This window comes from Apium graveolens, chromosome 8 (genome assembly GCF_009905375.1).
Source record: "Apium graveolens cultivar Ventura chromosome 8, ASM990537v1, whole genome shotgun sequence".
Lineage (NCBI taxonomy): Eukaryota > Viridiplantae > Streptophyta > Magnoliopsida > Apiales > Apiaceae > Apium > Apium graveolens.
This window is the reverse complement of record NC_133654.1, coordinates 144,768,814-144,784,684: the sequence shown is the minus strand read 5'-3', so window position 1 is coordinate 144,784,684 and position 15,871 is coordinate 144,768,814.

The following is a 15,871-nucleotide window of genomic DNA, read 5'->3' as shown; positions in this document are numbered from 1 at the left end:
GGAACTAGGGCGAACCCTGGATCTGAGGACCAGGGAAGCCATAACCAGGATGATAGGAACCAGGAACACAGTGAAGAGGAAGATGAGGATTATGTGGAACAGGATGACTCCCTGTATGAAGAGGAAGAGGAAACACATGATGTTGAGGGATTTGAGATAGAGGCTGAAGAAGGAGAAACCGAGGTTGAGCAACCAGTACCAAACCCAGGCATGGATCCCATGGGCCAGTTCATGCAACTCCTAAGGCAGAATTTGGAACGTCAACCCAACCCACCCCCTCAAGGAAATAACAATACTGTGGCAAACTCTTTCAGGGCTTTTAAGTCCCTTAAGCCCCCTGAGTTCCATGGATCAGCCGACCCAGTTGAGGCAAGGGCATGGTTAAAGGAAATGGAGAAATCCTTTGAGATCTTGAGTACTGATGAGGCACAGAAAACTGTATTTGCTACCTACCTTCTGAAAGGAGAAGCTAACTACTGGTGGGAGGCCAAGAAAAACATGGAGGCAGATGCTATTATAACCTGGGAGAGATTTAGTCAGTTGTTTCTGGGAAAGTATTTCCCGAGGTTTATGGAAAACCAGATGGAGCTCAAGTTCTTGGAGCTAAAGCAGAATAACTTGTCGGTAGCAGAGTACGAAGCGAAATTTACTGAGTTATCAAGGTTTGTGCCGGAGTTTGTGAGCACCGAGGAAAAGAAAGCTAGGAGGTTTCAGCAGGGACTGAAACTGTGGATTCAAAATAGGGTGGCAATCCCTGAGCTTACGGACTATGCCACTCTGGTGCAAAAGGCAACGATTGTAGAAGTCGGAAGTGAACAGATGCAGAAGGAAAGAGAGAAGAAAGGAATAAAGAGGAAAAGTATGAGCATGGGTGGAGGTTCCGCAGGAAAGAGCTTCCCAACTAGATTTAATCGAGGAGCAGTGTCCTTACCAGGAAGGAACACTGGGTTTAAGCGGCCAATGAGTGTGAGTGTGAGCCAGGGCGGCCAGAAATCAAGAATGTCCTATTCCAACCAGTCTCGACCCCCATTGCCAGCCTGTAACATATGTGGAAGGAATCACACTGGGGAGTGTAAAGGAAAGCCAGTAACCTGCTTTAAGTACGGTCGGGAAGGCCACTATTCAACTAAGTGCCCATCATCAACCCCTGCCATCATTCCAACCACCACTTGTCATCAGTGTGGACGCCCAGGTCATTGGAAGAGGGAATGCCCAATGAACAAACCAGCAGCTTCGGGAGCAAGCAGGGCTGCTTCTAATAAGCCACCTACTGCGAGGACTTTCAACATGACAGTCCAGGATGCTATGAAAGATTCAGATGTGATAGCAGGTACCCTTTCTCTAAATTCAGTCAGTGTAAATGTTTTATTTGATTCGGGAGCAACTAAATCTTTTTTATCAAAGGACTTTGCGCGTAAGTTAAGACTTAAGGCTGAACCCTTGATAGAACCCTTGCAAGTAGAAATAGCCAATCATGAAATTATTCCTGTTAACCAGATTCACCCCGCCTGTGAGATAGGCATAGGGGAGCAATCCTTTAGTGTTGATCTGATTCCTTTTAAATTAGGGGAGTTTGATGTAATTTTGGGAATGGACTGGCTATCTAGCAATGATGCTCAGATAGACTGTAAAGGGAAGAAAGTTAAGCTAAATGTCCCAGGGAAGAAAGAAGTTATATTTAGAGGAAAGAGGCAGATGCAGAATTTTTTTACCATGGCCCAGGCTAAAAGGATGCTACGAAAAGGAAATGAGGCCTACCTAGCCTATGTGGTGGACACGCAGAAGGAGGTGCCCAACTTACAAGATATTCCAGTAGTCAACGAATTTGAAGATGTATTCCCACAAGACCTTCCGGGATTACCACCCGATAGAGTGATTGAATTTGCTATTGAGTTGGCCCGGGGACGGCGCCAGTTTCAAAAGCACCTTACCGGTTAGCCCCGTTAGAAATGAAGGAATTAGCTATCCAATTGCAGGAACTCTTGGATAAGGGTATGATAAGACCCAGTGTGTCTCCATGGGGAGCCCCAGTTTTATTTGTTAAGAAGAAAGATGGGAGCTTGAGGGTGTGCATAGACTATCGAGAGTTGAACAAGCTAACCATAAAGAACAGGTACCCATTACCTAGAATAGACGATCTGTTCGACCAGCTAAAGGATGCTGTTTATTTTTCCAAGATCAACCTGAGAACTGGATATCACCAACTAAAGATTAAACCCGAAGATATTTCCAAGACAGCGTTCCGTACCAGGTATGGGCATTATGAGTTCTTGGTAATGTCCTTTGGATTAACCAACGCCCCAGCGGCTTTCATGGATTTAATGAATAGAGTATTTAAGAAGTACTTGGACAAATGTGTGATAGTTTTTATCGATGATATTTTGATCTACTCAAGGACTGAGACAGAACATGCAGAGCATTTGAGGATAGCTCTAGGAATACTCAGAGAGGAACAGTTATATGCCAAATTCTCGAAGTGTGAATTCTGGCGGGATGAAGTACAGTTTTTAGGTCATGTGATCAATAAAGAAGGAGTATTGGTCGACCCCTCCAAGATAGAGGCGGTCTCAAATTGGGAAAGGCCAACCACACCCACAGAGGTAAGGAGTTTTATAGGATTGGTCGGCTACTATCGTAGATTTGTACAGGACTTTGCGAAGATCGCAGCCCCTTTGACACGACTTACTCGTAAGACAGAGAAGTTTGAATGGACGGAGAAATGCGAGAACAGTTTTCAGGAATTAAATAAAAGGTTGATAACGGCTCCGGTATTGGCATTGCCGGACGGAAAAGGAGATTTGGTGATATATAGTGACGCGTCGTACAAAGGATTAGGATGTGTGCTTATGCAGCACAGTAAAGTGATTGCGTATGCGTCGAGGCAATTGAAGGAATACGAGGTTAGATATCCTACTCATGACCTTGAGCTCGCGGTAATAGTATTTGCCTTAAAAATTTGGAGGCACTACTTGTATGGAGAGAAGTGCGAGATTTTCACAGACCAGAAGAGCCTCAAGTACATATTTACGCAGAAAGAGCTCAACATGCGCCAGAGGAGATGGTTAGAACTAATCAAGGACTATGATTGTGAGATTCTTTATCATCCAGGGAAAGCCAATGTGGTGGCTGATGCCCTTAGTAGAAAGGAAAGACTCGGAATGATAACGACTTCGGAAGAATTGATAAGGGATTTTGAGAAAATGGAAATAGAAGTAAAGGTAACCGGAACCGGAACTGAAAAGCTTCTTGAGATCTCAATGCAGCCAGAGTTATTGGAAAAGATCAGATTGTGCCAGGAGAAAATAATGAATGAAGGTAGAGAGTCAATGACTGGAGAGGAGATCCATACTGAGAAAGATGATAAAGGGATAATGAGGTATTCCTACCGGATTTGGGTTCCGAATGTTCAAGAGCTTAAAGATGAGGTATTGGATGAAAGCCATAGTTCAAGGTATTCCATTCACCCGGGAAGTACCAAGATGTATAGGGATTTGAAGGAATATTACTGGTGGCCCAACATGAAGAGGGACGTAGCAGAATGGGTAAACAAATGTTTGACTTGCCAAAGGGTAAAGGCAGAGCACCAGAGACCCAGTGGACTCTTACGACCCCTGGAGATTCCCGAATGGAAATGGGAACAGATAGCGATGGATTTTGTTGTAGGCTTGCCAAGGACGAAGGCCAATCGTGACGCCATATGGGTAATTATAGACCGACTGACAAAGTCAGCTCATTTCATTCCTATTAATGAGAGATACACAGTCGATAGACTGGTGGACATTTACCTTAAGGAAATAGTGACGCGACATGGAGTCCCAGCGTCCATTGTCTCAGACCGAGACCCCAGGTTCAACTCCAGATTTTGGAGGAACTTTCAGGAATGTGCGGGGACCAAGTTAAATATGAGCACCGCGTACCATCCCCAGACGGATGGGAAGAGTGAAAGGACCATCCAGACACTAGAGGATATGTTGAGAGTCTGTGCAATAGACTTTAAAGGGAGTTGGGATGATCACTTACCATTGATCGAGTTTTCTTATAACAATAGCTTTCATGCTAGCATCGGAATGCCGCCTTATGAGGCCCTGTACGGAAGAAGGTGTCAATCTCCCTTATACTGGGATGAAGTAGGAGAGCGGAAAATGCTCGGACCCGAAGTGGTCCAAAGGACCAAAGATATAGTGGATCTTATCAGAGGGCGACTTGTAGCAGCCCAAGACAGACAGAAGAAATATGCAGACCTAGCCCGAAAGGACAAGGAATATGAAGTAGGGGACTTAGAACTGCTAAAGGTATCCCCTTGAAAGGGATTAATGAGGTTCGGAAGGAAAGGAAAACTAAGCCCAAGATACATTGGACCATTTGAGATATTAAGACGGATTGGAAAGTTAGCTTACGAGCTAGCCTTACCCCCTAATTTGCAACAAGTTCATAATGTGTTCCATGTGTCAATGCTAAGGAAGTATCATCGGGATGCCAGACACATAGTGGAGTACGAGCAGGTGGATATGCAGCCAGATCTAACTTATATGGAGAAGCCAGTAAGGATTATAGATAAGAAGGAGCAGGTGCTTCGGAACAAAGTGATCAAGCTAGTCAGAGTACTATGGCAGAATCATAATGTGGAAGAATCAACTTGGGAACTAGAGAGCACAATGCTAGAAAAGTACCCCCATTTGTTTTCTGTCTGATTCCGGGACGGAATCCTTTTAAGGAGGGGAGACTGTAATAACCCCCAAAATTTTCAACTTTTTGTAACCCTTGTGAATAGTGTTTTAGCTGAATGAGAAAACTTTTCATGCCACACTATGTAGGGGTTCTGTTATGGATATTCTGAGATTTTATTAGTACTCTATACGGTATATGAGTGTATGTAAAGATCGTCAGAATCCAATTCCGAACACTTTGGTTTTTCCCGGAAATCCACTAGATACGGAGAGAATTGAGTATAAGGTAACAGGATAAAAAGGATTTAAATTAAAGGATTATAATAGAGGATCATAAAAAGGAATATAATGTATTGAGAAAGGTTAAGGGAACCTAAGTAATAAGATCCCGGGTATGATCCTTCAAACGATAAACGAGAACGAAAGTTAAGCGAACCGTATAACAGATCAGCAGTCATTAGGCAAACAATTAGGAAGTTAATCAAAGGGATTAGAGTGAGTGATGTCACCCAACCAATGAGAGGAGGACAAAGAGGGAAGGATGACATCACAACATGACATAGGCATGACATGGGAAGGAAGGAGATGTGGTGGCTTTTTAACCACACAAAATCAAGGGCAAATAGGTAATTGACTAAATCAAACACAAAAACAAATCAACCAAGCCAAGCAAATTCATTCTTCATCAAAATCAAAAAGAAACCAAGGCATTGTTCTTGAGAGCTCTCGGCTTTTTACTATTGCAAAAGGCAAGAAAATTCAAAATCAAAGATCCAAGCTTCCTAAATTGGTGAGTTAATTCCCTAATCATCTTCATGCTTAGTTAGGGCTATATCATGAGTTTAAGCCATCAATTCCTTCTCAATATTCTTCATTTAATCAAAGAAGAAGACAATGAATAGTGTTTTCAAGTTTTTAACTTGAAATTTTTCTTGTTTTCCTTGAAGATCCAAGCATTCCTAAGACTTCTCAAAGCTTCTTAAGGCTTCCTAGCTACTCCCACCACTTCAAGGAAGGTATATCATCTCCAAACCCTAGATTCCTATGTATTATAAGATGATTTTGATTAGTAGGGTGATATTGTAGCTTGATGTTGGTGATTTAGAGTTTGGGATTGAAATGGTATTGAAATGGAATGGTAAATGTTGTTGTTTTGATTAAAAGAACTTAAGTATGGTTAAAGTTAAGCTTAGGCATAAGTATGAATGTTAAAATTGAATTGGTTGGGGTTGTTATGATGTGATAAGGATGGAGGTGGGTTGTATGTTGGATTTGAGGTTGAATTGGGTTGGTTTTGAATGGTTTAAAATTGGGAAATCGCGTAAACATAGCCGTCGTAACGTCCGATTTTCTTTAAACTGTTTTTGTGCATAACATTAGGACCCTAGAACCCCCTGCTAGATTATGACCATTGCCATGTTTAGATAGCTCATGTTACGAGCTTCGTTTTGATATGTAGTTCGTTCGATTCCGATGCACGGTTTAGGAGAAACGACCATTTCATGTAACGGCGTTTCGCGAACGAAACTTTTCCCCTCGCCTTACTTTGAAACATAGGTTAAAGACCAATAAGGGTTAATTAATGTATGAAACATTTATGGTAAGTGTGTTAGGCAGTTGGTAAGACACTCGCGAAGGAATCGCCTTAAAACTCGTAAAGGTTAAATTATTAAAAATGGTGGAGCCGAGGGTACCCGAGTGACTTAAGCGAGTCAGTAAGCGCAAAACAAGCGTTTGAGTCTAAGTTAGTTAAAGTATAGATTTACAAGTGACTTTGGTTTAATTCCAACTTACTTGTTGTTTATAGGTTACCAGACTCGTCCCGAGCCTTTTATCACCCCAAGTCGCTCAGGCAAGTTTTCTAACCGTTATAACTGTTGTTGTGATGTATATATGTATTTGCATTATCTTGCGATAGATGCATGTTGGTTAATTAGCAAATGTTGTAATATATTGAAGCATGCTGCTATGGTATATATATATGCATGTCTGTTTCGTATTCTTTCCATATATATCTGTTGATTAAGTTGATAATACCTATGCTAGAGGATAGCGGTAATTTGCATATACCCTTAGTATAGGGACCCAAAGGTGAAAATATTTTCTAAAACCGGGAGTCGAGGACCCCGAGTAGATTTTGTATATATGGATATAAATATATATATATATATACTTATATATATATATATATGGTCATAGTTTTTAAAACTATTAATCGAATAAGGTTTATTCGATAACTTTAACTTTATTTTATTATTGAATATTATTTCGAATATTATTCGAAGGCTTATGACTCCTTTATATTAAATGAATATTATTTTGAATATTCATTCGAGGGCTTATGACTCTTTTATATTATTTATTGAATATTATTTGAATATTCATTCGAGGGCTTATGACTCTTTTATATTATTTATTGAATATTATTTGAATATTCATTCGAGGGCTTATGACTCAGTTTATATTATTTAATGAGTATTATTTGAATATTCATTTGAGGATCTATGACTCCGATTATTTGCTGAGATATATTCTTTATTTTATTAAAGAATAAGGTGTCAATAATCAAACTTATTTTCGATTATTCAAATAAAGATAGTACTTTCATATAAGTATATCTTTGGTTATTTAATACTCGTTTCAAGTATAAGTTTTAATACTTCTACTTCAATTATTTTTATAAAGATTATTCTTTATGGGAATATTATTTAAATAATAATATTCAGACATTTTCTAAATATTCTGGGGACTGATTTACTTCATTAAATCAGCTTTACTCCAAACACTCTTTAAAGTGTTTCGAGTCTTCAAAATGATTTTTAAAAGTTAGAGCGGATCCCAAAACTCATTTTTATATTTAAGATCTTCCTTTTTAAGGGGATTTAAATACTCGCTCAAAACCTAAGGGATCCGGCTCTGTGGTGTATTTTATATTCGCAACACGGTTGCAGTTTTGGTAAATGAATTGATTACTTACCCAACGTTCGGGAAGTAAGTCCATCTATTGAGTCGGCATAAGCAACATGGGCTCAGTGGGCGTCCATGATAGTGTAAGTGGCTCAGTGGGAGTCCATCAAATGCATAAGTGGTTGAGTGGCAGTCCAGCATAAGGTCCTATTACGACCAGGGTGATGACCAGTGGGGAATTTGTCCATCTACTAGTAGAAAAGGTTACTTATGGATATCTTTGCCTGATCAGCAAGATATCTGGTTTATGCCAAATTCTTTTCCTTTCCAAATTTATTGGATATTGCAATTATGTTCATACTTTACATGACAGAGGTTTTCAGGAAATTGTATAAAGAAGATGTATATGTGGATATATATATATATATATCAGAACTTAATGAAGTATATCATAACTTCATTTCCTTTAATAATATTTCAAAGATTTAATCTATTCAAATCTTGTCTTGTAGTCTCATCTATCTGATGAACTGTTGAAAGCTCATTATACTTTGAACAATGGTAGTTCAAGCAGCTTTTTAAATGATATAAGTATAGTGAAGTATTTGGTAACTTCATCCCTTGTTTTTACTTATATCTAGTAAGTAATTATCTTACGCATGATAAAAGATTCTAGTAAGTATCCATTTAGATACTTATATTATTGTTATCACTATATATTATCTTGCGAGTTGTAAGGCTCACTCTTGCTTTATTTCTTCATCACACAACAACAGTTAGGAAAGATGGCCAGACTCCAGCAGACCCAGCGCAAGCGCGTGGGAAGCGTCCCGCGTCTTCCCGATGATGTTGTAGCTGCTATAGCTGCAGAGGTAGATCTATTTGTAGATCAGACCATCTACTTTTGAGATTCAATTATGTATAATTATAACTTGTGGCAGATAATGGCAATTAACTGTAAATTTATCAAGTAATCATTTTGGGTTGTAATAACTTTTAAATTATGGATTCAAAGACTTGTACTTATTTCAATTTCATCTCTGAGACTATAACGGGTTGTGGTGTGTGTGTTAGTGTGGGGTCACAGCATAAGGTTATTTATTATTAATTAAGTGAAGTGATATTATGGAAAGAAAGACCGTGACGACCTGGATCCCCGACCCCGGATCTGGGGGTGTTACAGATATCATCAACTAAAGATCAAGCCAGAAGATATACCAAAGACAGCTTTCAGAACAAGGTATGGACATTACGAGTTTTTAGTGATGTCTTTTGGATTGACCAATGCCCCGGCAGCGTTTATGGACCTGATGAATAGAATTTTTAAAGAGTATTTGGATAAGTTTGTTATTGTGTTTATAGACGATATTTTAATCTATTCAAAGACGGAAGAGGATCATGCGGAACATGTGAGAACGGCTTTGGAGATTTTAAGGAAAAAGAAGTTATATGCTAAATTTTCGAAGTGTGAGTTTTGGCTACAAGAAGTTCAGTTCTTAGGACACATAGTCAGTAACGAAGGGATCAAAGTGGACCCGGCAAAGATCGAAGCAATTACGAATTGGGAGAGACCGAGAACACCCACTGAGGTAAGAAGTTTCTTAGGATTGGCTGGATATTATCGACGATTCGTTCAGAATTTCTCAAGGATTGTCACACCATTAACAAAGCCTACACAAAAGAATGAAAAGTTTATATGGAACGACAAGTGCGAAGAATGTTTCCAGGAGTTGAAGCGAAGATTAATCACGGCACCTGTTTTGTCACTTCCAGACGATCAAGGGAATTTCGTAATTTATAGCGATGCTTCTCATAAAGGATTAGGATGTGTTTTAATGCAGCACGAAAAGGTGATTGCGTATGCGTCAAGACAATTGAAACCACACGAACAAAAGTATCCTACTCATGACTTAGAGCTAGCAGCTATAGTTTTTGCTTTGAAGATTTGGAGATATTATTTGTATGGAGAAAAGTGTGAGATTTTCACGGATCACAAAAGTTTGAAATATATATTTACCCAGAAGGAACTTAATATGAGGCAAAGGAGATGGTTATAATTGATCAAGGATTATGATTGCTCGATTAATTATCATCCCGGTAAGGCGAACGTGGTGGCAGACGCGTTAAGTCGGAAGGAAAAGTTAAATGAGTTATCAATACCTGAAGATATATATAAGGAATTTCAGAAATTGGAATTGGAAATTAGAGTTTGCGAACCTGAGGAAGCGAAAGTGTATAGTATGACTTTCCAGCCGGAGTTGTTGGATAAAATAAAGAAATGTCAGAAAGATGTAATGGATCAAGATATAGATCGTTTGGTAGGTGAAGAATTATGCACGCAGAAGGATGATCAAGGCATTTTGAGATTTTCATCTAGAATCTGGATTCCACCAGTGACGGAGTTAAAGAATGAAATTTTACAAGAAGCACATAGTTCAAGATATTCCATCCATCCAGGGAGTACCAAAATGTACAGAGATTTAAAGAAGAATTATTGGTGGCCAGATATGAAGAGGGAAATTGCGGAATGGGTTAGCAAATGTTATACCTGTCAGAGAGTTAAAGCAGAGCATCAAAGACCAAGTGGATTGCTACAGCCATTGGAGATTCCAGAGTGGAAGTGGGAACATATTACCATGGATTTCATAGTTGGATTACCAAGGACAAGGGCTAATCATGATGCCATTTGGGTTATAGTGGATAGACTTACCAAGTCGGCTCATTTTCTGCCTATAAATGAAAGATTTTCGCTCGACAAGTTGGTCCATATGTACCTAAAAGAAATTGTAGTTCGTCATGGAGTTCCAGTGTCTATCGTATCTGATTGAGATCCAAGGTTTAATTTAAGATTCTGGAAGAGTTTTCAAGAATGTTTGGAAACAAGACTGAATATGAGTACAGCTTATCACCCCCAAACGGATGGCCAAAGTGAAAGAACGATCCAGACAATCGAGGATATGTTACGTGTTTGTGCTATTGATTTCAAAGGAAGTTGGGACGAACATTTACCCCTGGTAGAGTTTGCTTACAACAACAGTTATCATGCCAGCATTGGAATGCCACCCTATGAAGCCCTTTATGGACGCAAATGTAGATCTCCAATATATTGGGACGAAGTAGGAGAACGCAAGATACTTGGACCTGAACTGGTACAGCAGACAAAGGAAGTTGTTGAACTTATCCAGAAAAGATTAATAGCCGCTCAAAATCGTCAGAGGAAATATGCAGACCAATCAAGGAAAGACATGGAATTTGAAGAAGGAAGCTTGGTATTACTGAAAGTATCACCATGGAAAGGACTAACGAGGTTTGGAAAGAAAGGGAAGCTAAGCCCAAGATATGTTGGACCTTTTGAGATCCTAAAGCGCGTTGGCAAAGTAGCTTACGAATTGGCGTTACCTCCGCACATGGAGCACATTCACAATGTTTTTCATGTATCGATGCTCAAGAAATATAATCCAGACTCCAGGCATGTAATAGAATATGAGCCAATAGAGCTTCAGGCAGATTTATCATATGTAGAGAGTCCGATAGAGATTCTAGAGGAAAGATAGAAAGTATTGAGAAATAAAGTGGTAAAGTTAGTAAGAGTATTGTGGAGAAACCCAAAGGTTGAAGAATCAACCTGGGAATTAGAAAATGATATGAGAGAAAAGTACCCTCATTTGTTTTCTTAGGAGATTCTGAGGACAGAATCCTTTTAAGGGGGGAAGGATGTAATATCCGGGATATATTGTGTAATTATTTTTGATATTATTATGTGTGCCCAGTATCTATTCTGTGAGTTAATTGTTAAGTGTTATCTGTACTTGAATATTCAAAAATAATATTAATTGAGTATTTTAATTTTTATATGTCCAAAATAAAATATAGATAATTGTTATATCTTCCTAATTATTTTTATGTTGATTTATGGATTTATAAGAATCATATGAAATTTCTAAAATCTTTTTCCGGGTAATTAAAATCTATTTTATAAAAACGGGAACCAACCGACGTCAACCGTTGTTACGTTTTTGGAACCCGAAACTCTTCCGAGAACTCCTTCCTAACCTAATTGTAATATTTCGAGCATTTTCCATGTTTCGACTTTTTCGATCCGGCGTACGGTTTGTCCTGCGCGGGTCCCGGCGCAACATTTTCCATACAATATTCGTTTCGGTAAATCAATAAAACCCGTATTCTCGATAAACGGGAGCTTTTTATTAAACTATCCCAATTATCACTTCGTAATACGTGTAACCAGGCACTGAGACCAAGACCGCAGTACAAATTGTACTGATTTGAATAATTATCCCGAAAACCGATACCGTTTGGATCAGTTTTTACAAATAAACGTACTAATTTTCCATAATTATAAATAGCCTTTTACCGTATTTTATTTCGTATCAAAATCATTTGCAGACAGATAATTATATAATTTTCAGAGAAAAACCCTAATTTTCTAAAACTGTTCTAAGAATCAAACAAGCATTTGGAGGTGTTATTGAATTCGGTTTGGAAAGCTCGAGTAACCAATCTGAAGGTCTTGAAGAGCTCTACCAGATTCTGTAATCCATACACCTGCAGAAATTAAGGTTATTTTTCTAAAAATTTATTTATTTTCAAATTTATTTTATTAAAAATATGATTTTTTGTTCGGATGATTGTTTGTATGATTTGATGATTGCATGTTGTAGAGCTTGTTTTCCTGATGATTTTCACATGTCATACGTCTGATTTGGAGTTCAATAACATGTTCAAATTTGAGTTTGATTTTCGAATTTTAAAATTAGGGTTTATAACCCGTATGAATGTTCTTAATTGAAATTTGGGGGTTTCTTATTCTTTGATAGATTGATGTTGTGTTATAGTGGGTTGTGTTCTCTGTGAAATTTGCAATCTAGTCGTATAAGTCTCATGAACCAACGAGGTATGTAGAGAAGGGAGTTGTGTTTAGAAGTTTTCCGATGTTCGCCGGAAACTGGAAAATTTCACGGCCAAATTCCGACCAACTCAGGGATTGTTAGGTTGTTTTGATTGCATGGTTGTGTTCCTGGTAACCTGTAGATGTGATCTGGAGGTGTTGGTGGGGTGAGGATGTCGGGAACGTGTTCTCCGGCCACCCCCGACTTTTTCCGGCGACTAGACTGCAAAATTGCAATTTGGTCCCTGCAGTTTTGAAAACGATGCAGTTTGGTCCCTGTAGTTTCCGGAATTTACAAAAATTGGATTTCTGTTTTAAAAATGTTTAAAAATCATATTTCCTATTTATTTTTATTATAAAAATTCGTTTTTAATTTCTGAAAATTCTAAAAATTATTATTTTAATTCCGAAAATTATTTTTTTTTATTCACAAATAAATCTGAATTAATTAGTTAATTAATTTCAGTTAATTTTTAATTGATTAATTAGTCAATTAATTCGAAAATTAATTGATTAATTGATTTAATTAATTATTAATTGATTTTTAATTAATTATTTAATTAGATTTAATTATTTAAAAATGATTTAAAAATTCTGAAAAATAGTTTCGAGCTTTAAAATATTATTCTAAATTATTTCCAAGGCTCGATAATTATTCTAAAATTGTTTCGGTGCCAGAATTGGCCAACCGAACCCTGTTTATTATTCCGAAATTGATCCAACGACCCGTTTTAATTCTGAAAAATGTTTTAAAAATCATTTTAAATACCCGAAAGCATATTTATGACCCGAGACTTCTTTATAGATGATATGTCATTGATTACGTGATGTATTATGTGTTATACGTGACCTGTTTGACTATCGGTCTATATATTCGGTGTTTACTTGGTTATTGCATAACTTTCAATCCGTTAATCGGATTTGGGTAAAACGAAGGGTAGATAGAAGTATGTGTTGAATAGAATTCCGTGAGTAAATTATTGATAGATGCTTATGATATGTGAGCAGAAGAGGCAAGGCGTAGGAAAGGGAAACAGGTAGTTGAGGAGTAAGACGATTGTGATTGAAAGCAAGTGCAGGATAGTAAGCTAATATCAGGCAAGTGTTCTGAACTTTCTCGAGATATTGTAATTCTTGATAGTCTTGTTGACATTGCAAGTGCTTTGAAGCACAGAAACCTAAATCCTGATTTCAGTTATTGTTCTTGAGCTATGAACAATATTCTTTCTAAGCCATTGATTATTGTATACCCAAACCCGAACCACAAATCTACGATACTACTCCACAAATACATACAAACTAAATACCAGACACTGAACTGAATTATTATATACTCAATCCATGATATCTTATGCTTTGAAAGACCAAATCCTTGAAACCTTGAAACGTTGATTCCTTTGTTATCCAATTCTTTCATTACCCAGCATTCAAGCTTTGAAAGTACCTTGTTAATCCTTACAAGGATTGAAACCCTTTCATTGTTAAACATTTATTGTTGTTAATGATTTCGGTTATTGTTTATTATTGCATATTCTGTTATTATGTTAGAATTGGATTGTTTTTATAAAATTGTGGACCAGATTCGTGGTCAGACCATATAATGGTCAAGTTAGGCCAATGTGTGCCTTGGATCCAGTAGTTCGAGCAATGCTGTGTGCCTTGCTCGAGGTTAGTGCGTGACTGATCAGCGGCCTAACCTTGGTTTTTAAATTAAAAGTATAATATCCAATTCTAAATCATAATCCATTGTTCACTTGATATCATAAACATATTCACCTGATGATCATTATTCTCAATTTTGTCATTGTGACTTGCTGAGCTAGTTAGCTCATTTGTGCGATGTTGTTTATATTCTTTCCAGTTAAAAAGGAACCAGTTGGTAAAGAGGATCCCCAGTCCAGCGCGAGAGCTAGGGGTTCAGGTTGAGAAAGCTGAGCTAGTAGGCTTCTTCTGGAATAATTTAAGTTTGTAAAAGTTTGTAATAATGTTTAATACTCAGTTTGAATTTGAAATAGTTGGGATTTGAACGGTTTGTAATATATTAGTATGTTTGGCTTGTGTGCATACTTTAACCTGTTGCGGTCTGTGGTGGTTGGTAAGTAGGGTCATTGCATATATTATTATTATCTTTATTATTGTTATAAGCAGGTTATAATTAAGGTGTGTGTGTGGACCCCAAACTTCTGACCCGGGTTTGGAGGGCGCCACATGAAAGATATAATATATCAAGGACGTGACAAAAGTACCTCCGGTGCAATGTAATTTGAAGTTCCACAAGTTGTATACAGAAGTTCAACACCCTACAATTATATCAAACAAATCCACAATGGACAACAAAGTCAAAGCAATTTAGAAGTTCACAAGTCAAGAAGAGAATATGATTCCGGCATTCCGGAAAGTTGCTAACTAAAGGCGTATTACATAATTATATTTCATACAAGTATCAATTAAATATAACAATCAAAAGAACACAATGAGTGAATAAAAAAAACTAAAGAAGAACTAGTAAAAACATATACACACATTGCTATAAGTGTAAATAACGTCACAATATTCAAAATAAAAATCAAAATATTTAAAACCAAAACATATACGTTGATGTGTCCAACATATAAAAAAGGCCCAAAATCTCCAAAAATACCAAATGAAGCATTTAGATTCGGGTTTTACGGGTTCACCCCTAAAACTGGAGGTGGCTGAGATTCAGATCGGGGAATTGAAGGATTCACTATCCCTTGGGAGTTAGTCGAGTGAGGGGGAATCTCAATACGGATGAGATTGTCTGGGTAGTTCTAGCTGGTGTTCCTTCAGGAATGTTTTTTCTGTTCCGTGTGAGTATCATAGTTATTGTCGTATCCCACTGATGGAGCCAAATGTTATGGGTAAAAAACTAGAATGTATTTAATGCTAGGGTTTGTGAGCTCTAGGCTCTATCTGACTGTTCTCGTGCTTCGTGACTCAATCTAACTTCATAAGATGCCTACGTACCTTGCTCTATGCCAAGGATCAAGTCAAAAACATAATTCTAATTAGTGGGGTGAGGCCCCTTATATAGGCGTGGAATGCCTTGAGTTAGACTAGGGTTAGGAGACTTGGTGGACAAATCTCAGATTTAGAATGGACTTTGGAGTCCTAAAATGTAGGAATTTGATTCCTTATCCCATGAGGTTTCTTGGAGGCCAATCTCCAAGGAATTATACCTTCCATTGAACTCTATCCATTGACCAATTTTACCCATATTAATTAATCGGTCTTTCTAATGTGTGCCCAAGGGCACACAATAAGCACTAAATTTTATGAGTTTGGTGCATTTTTATTGGTGGAGTTGTTGTAAATGCAGGGGGTCCATCAATATTTATGATTAGAGGACCAATCAAAATGCACCAAACTC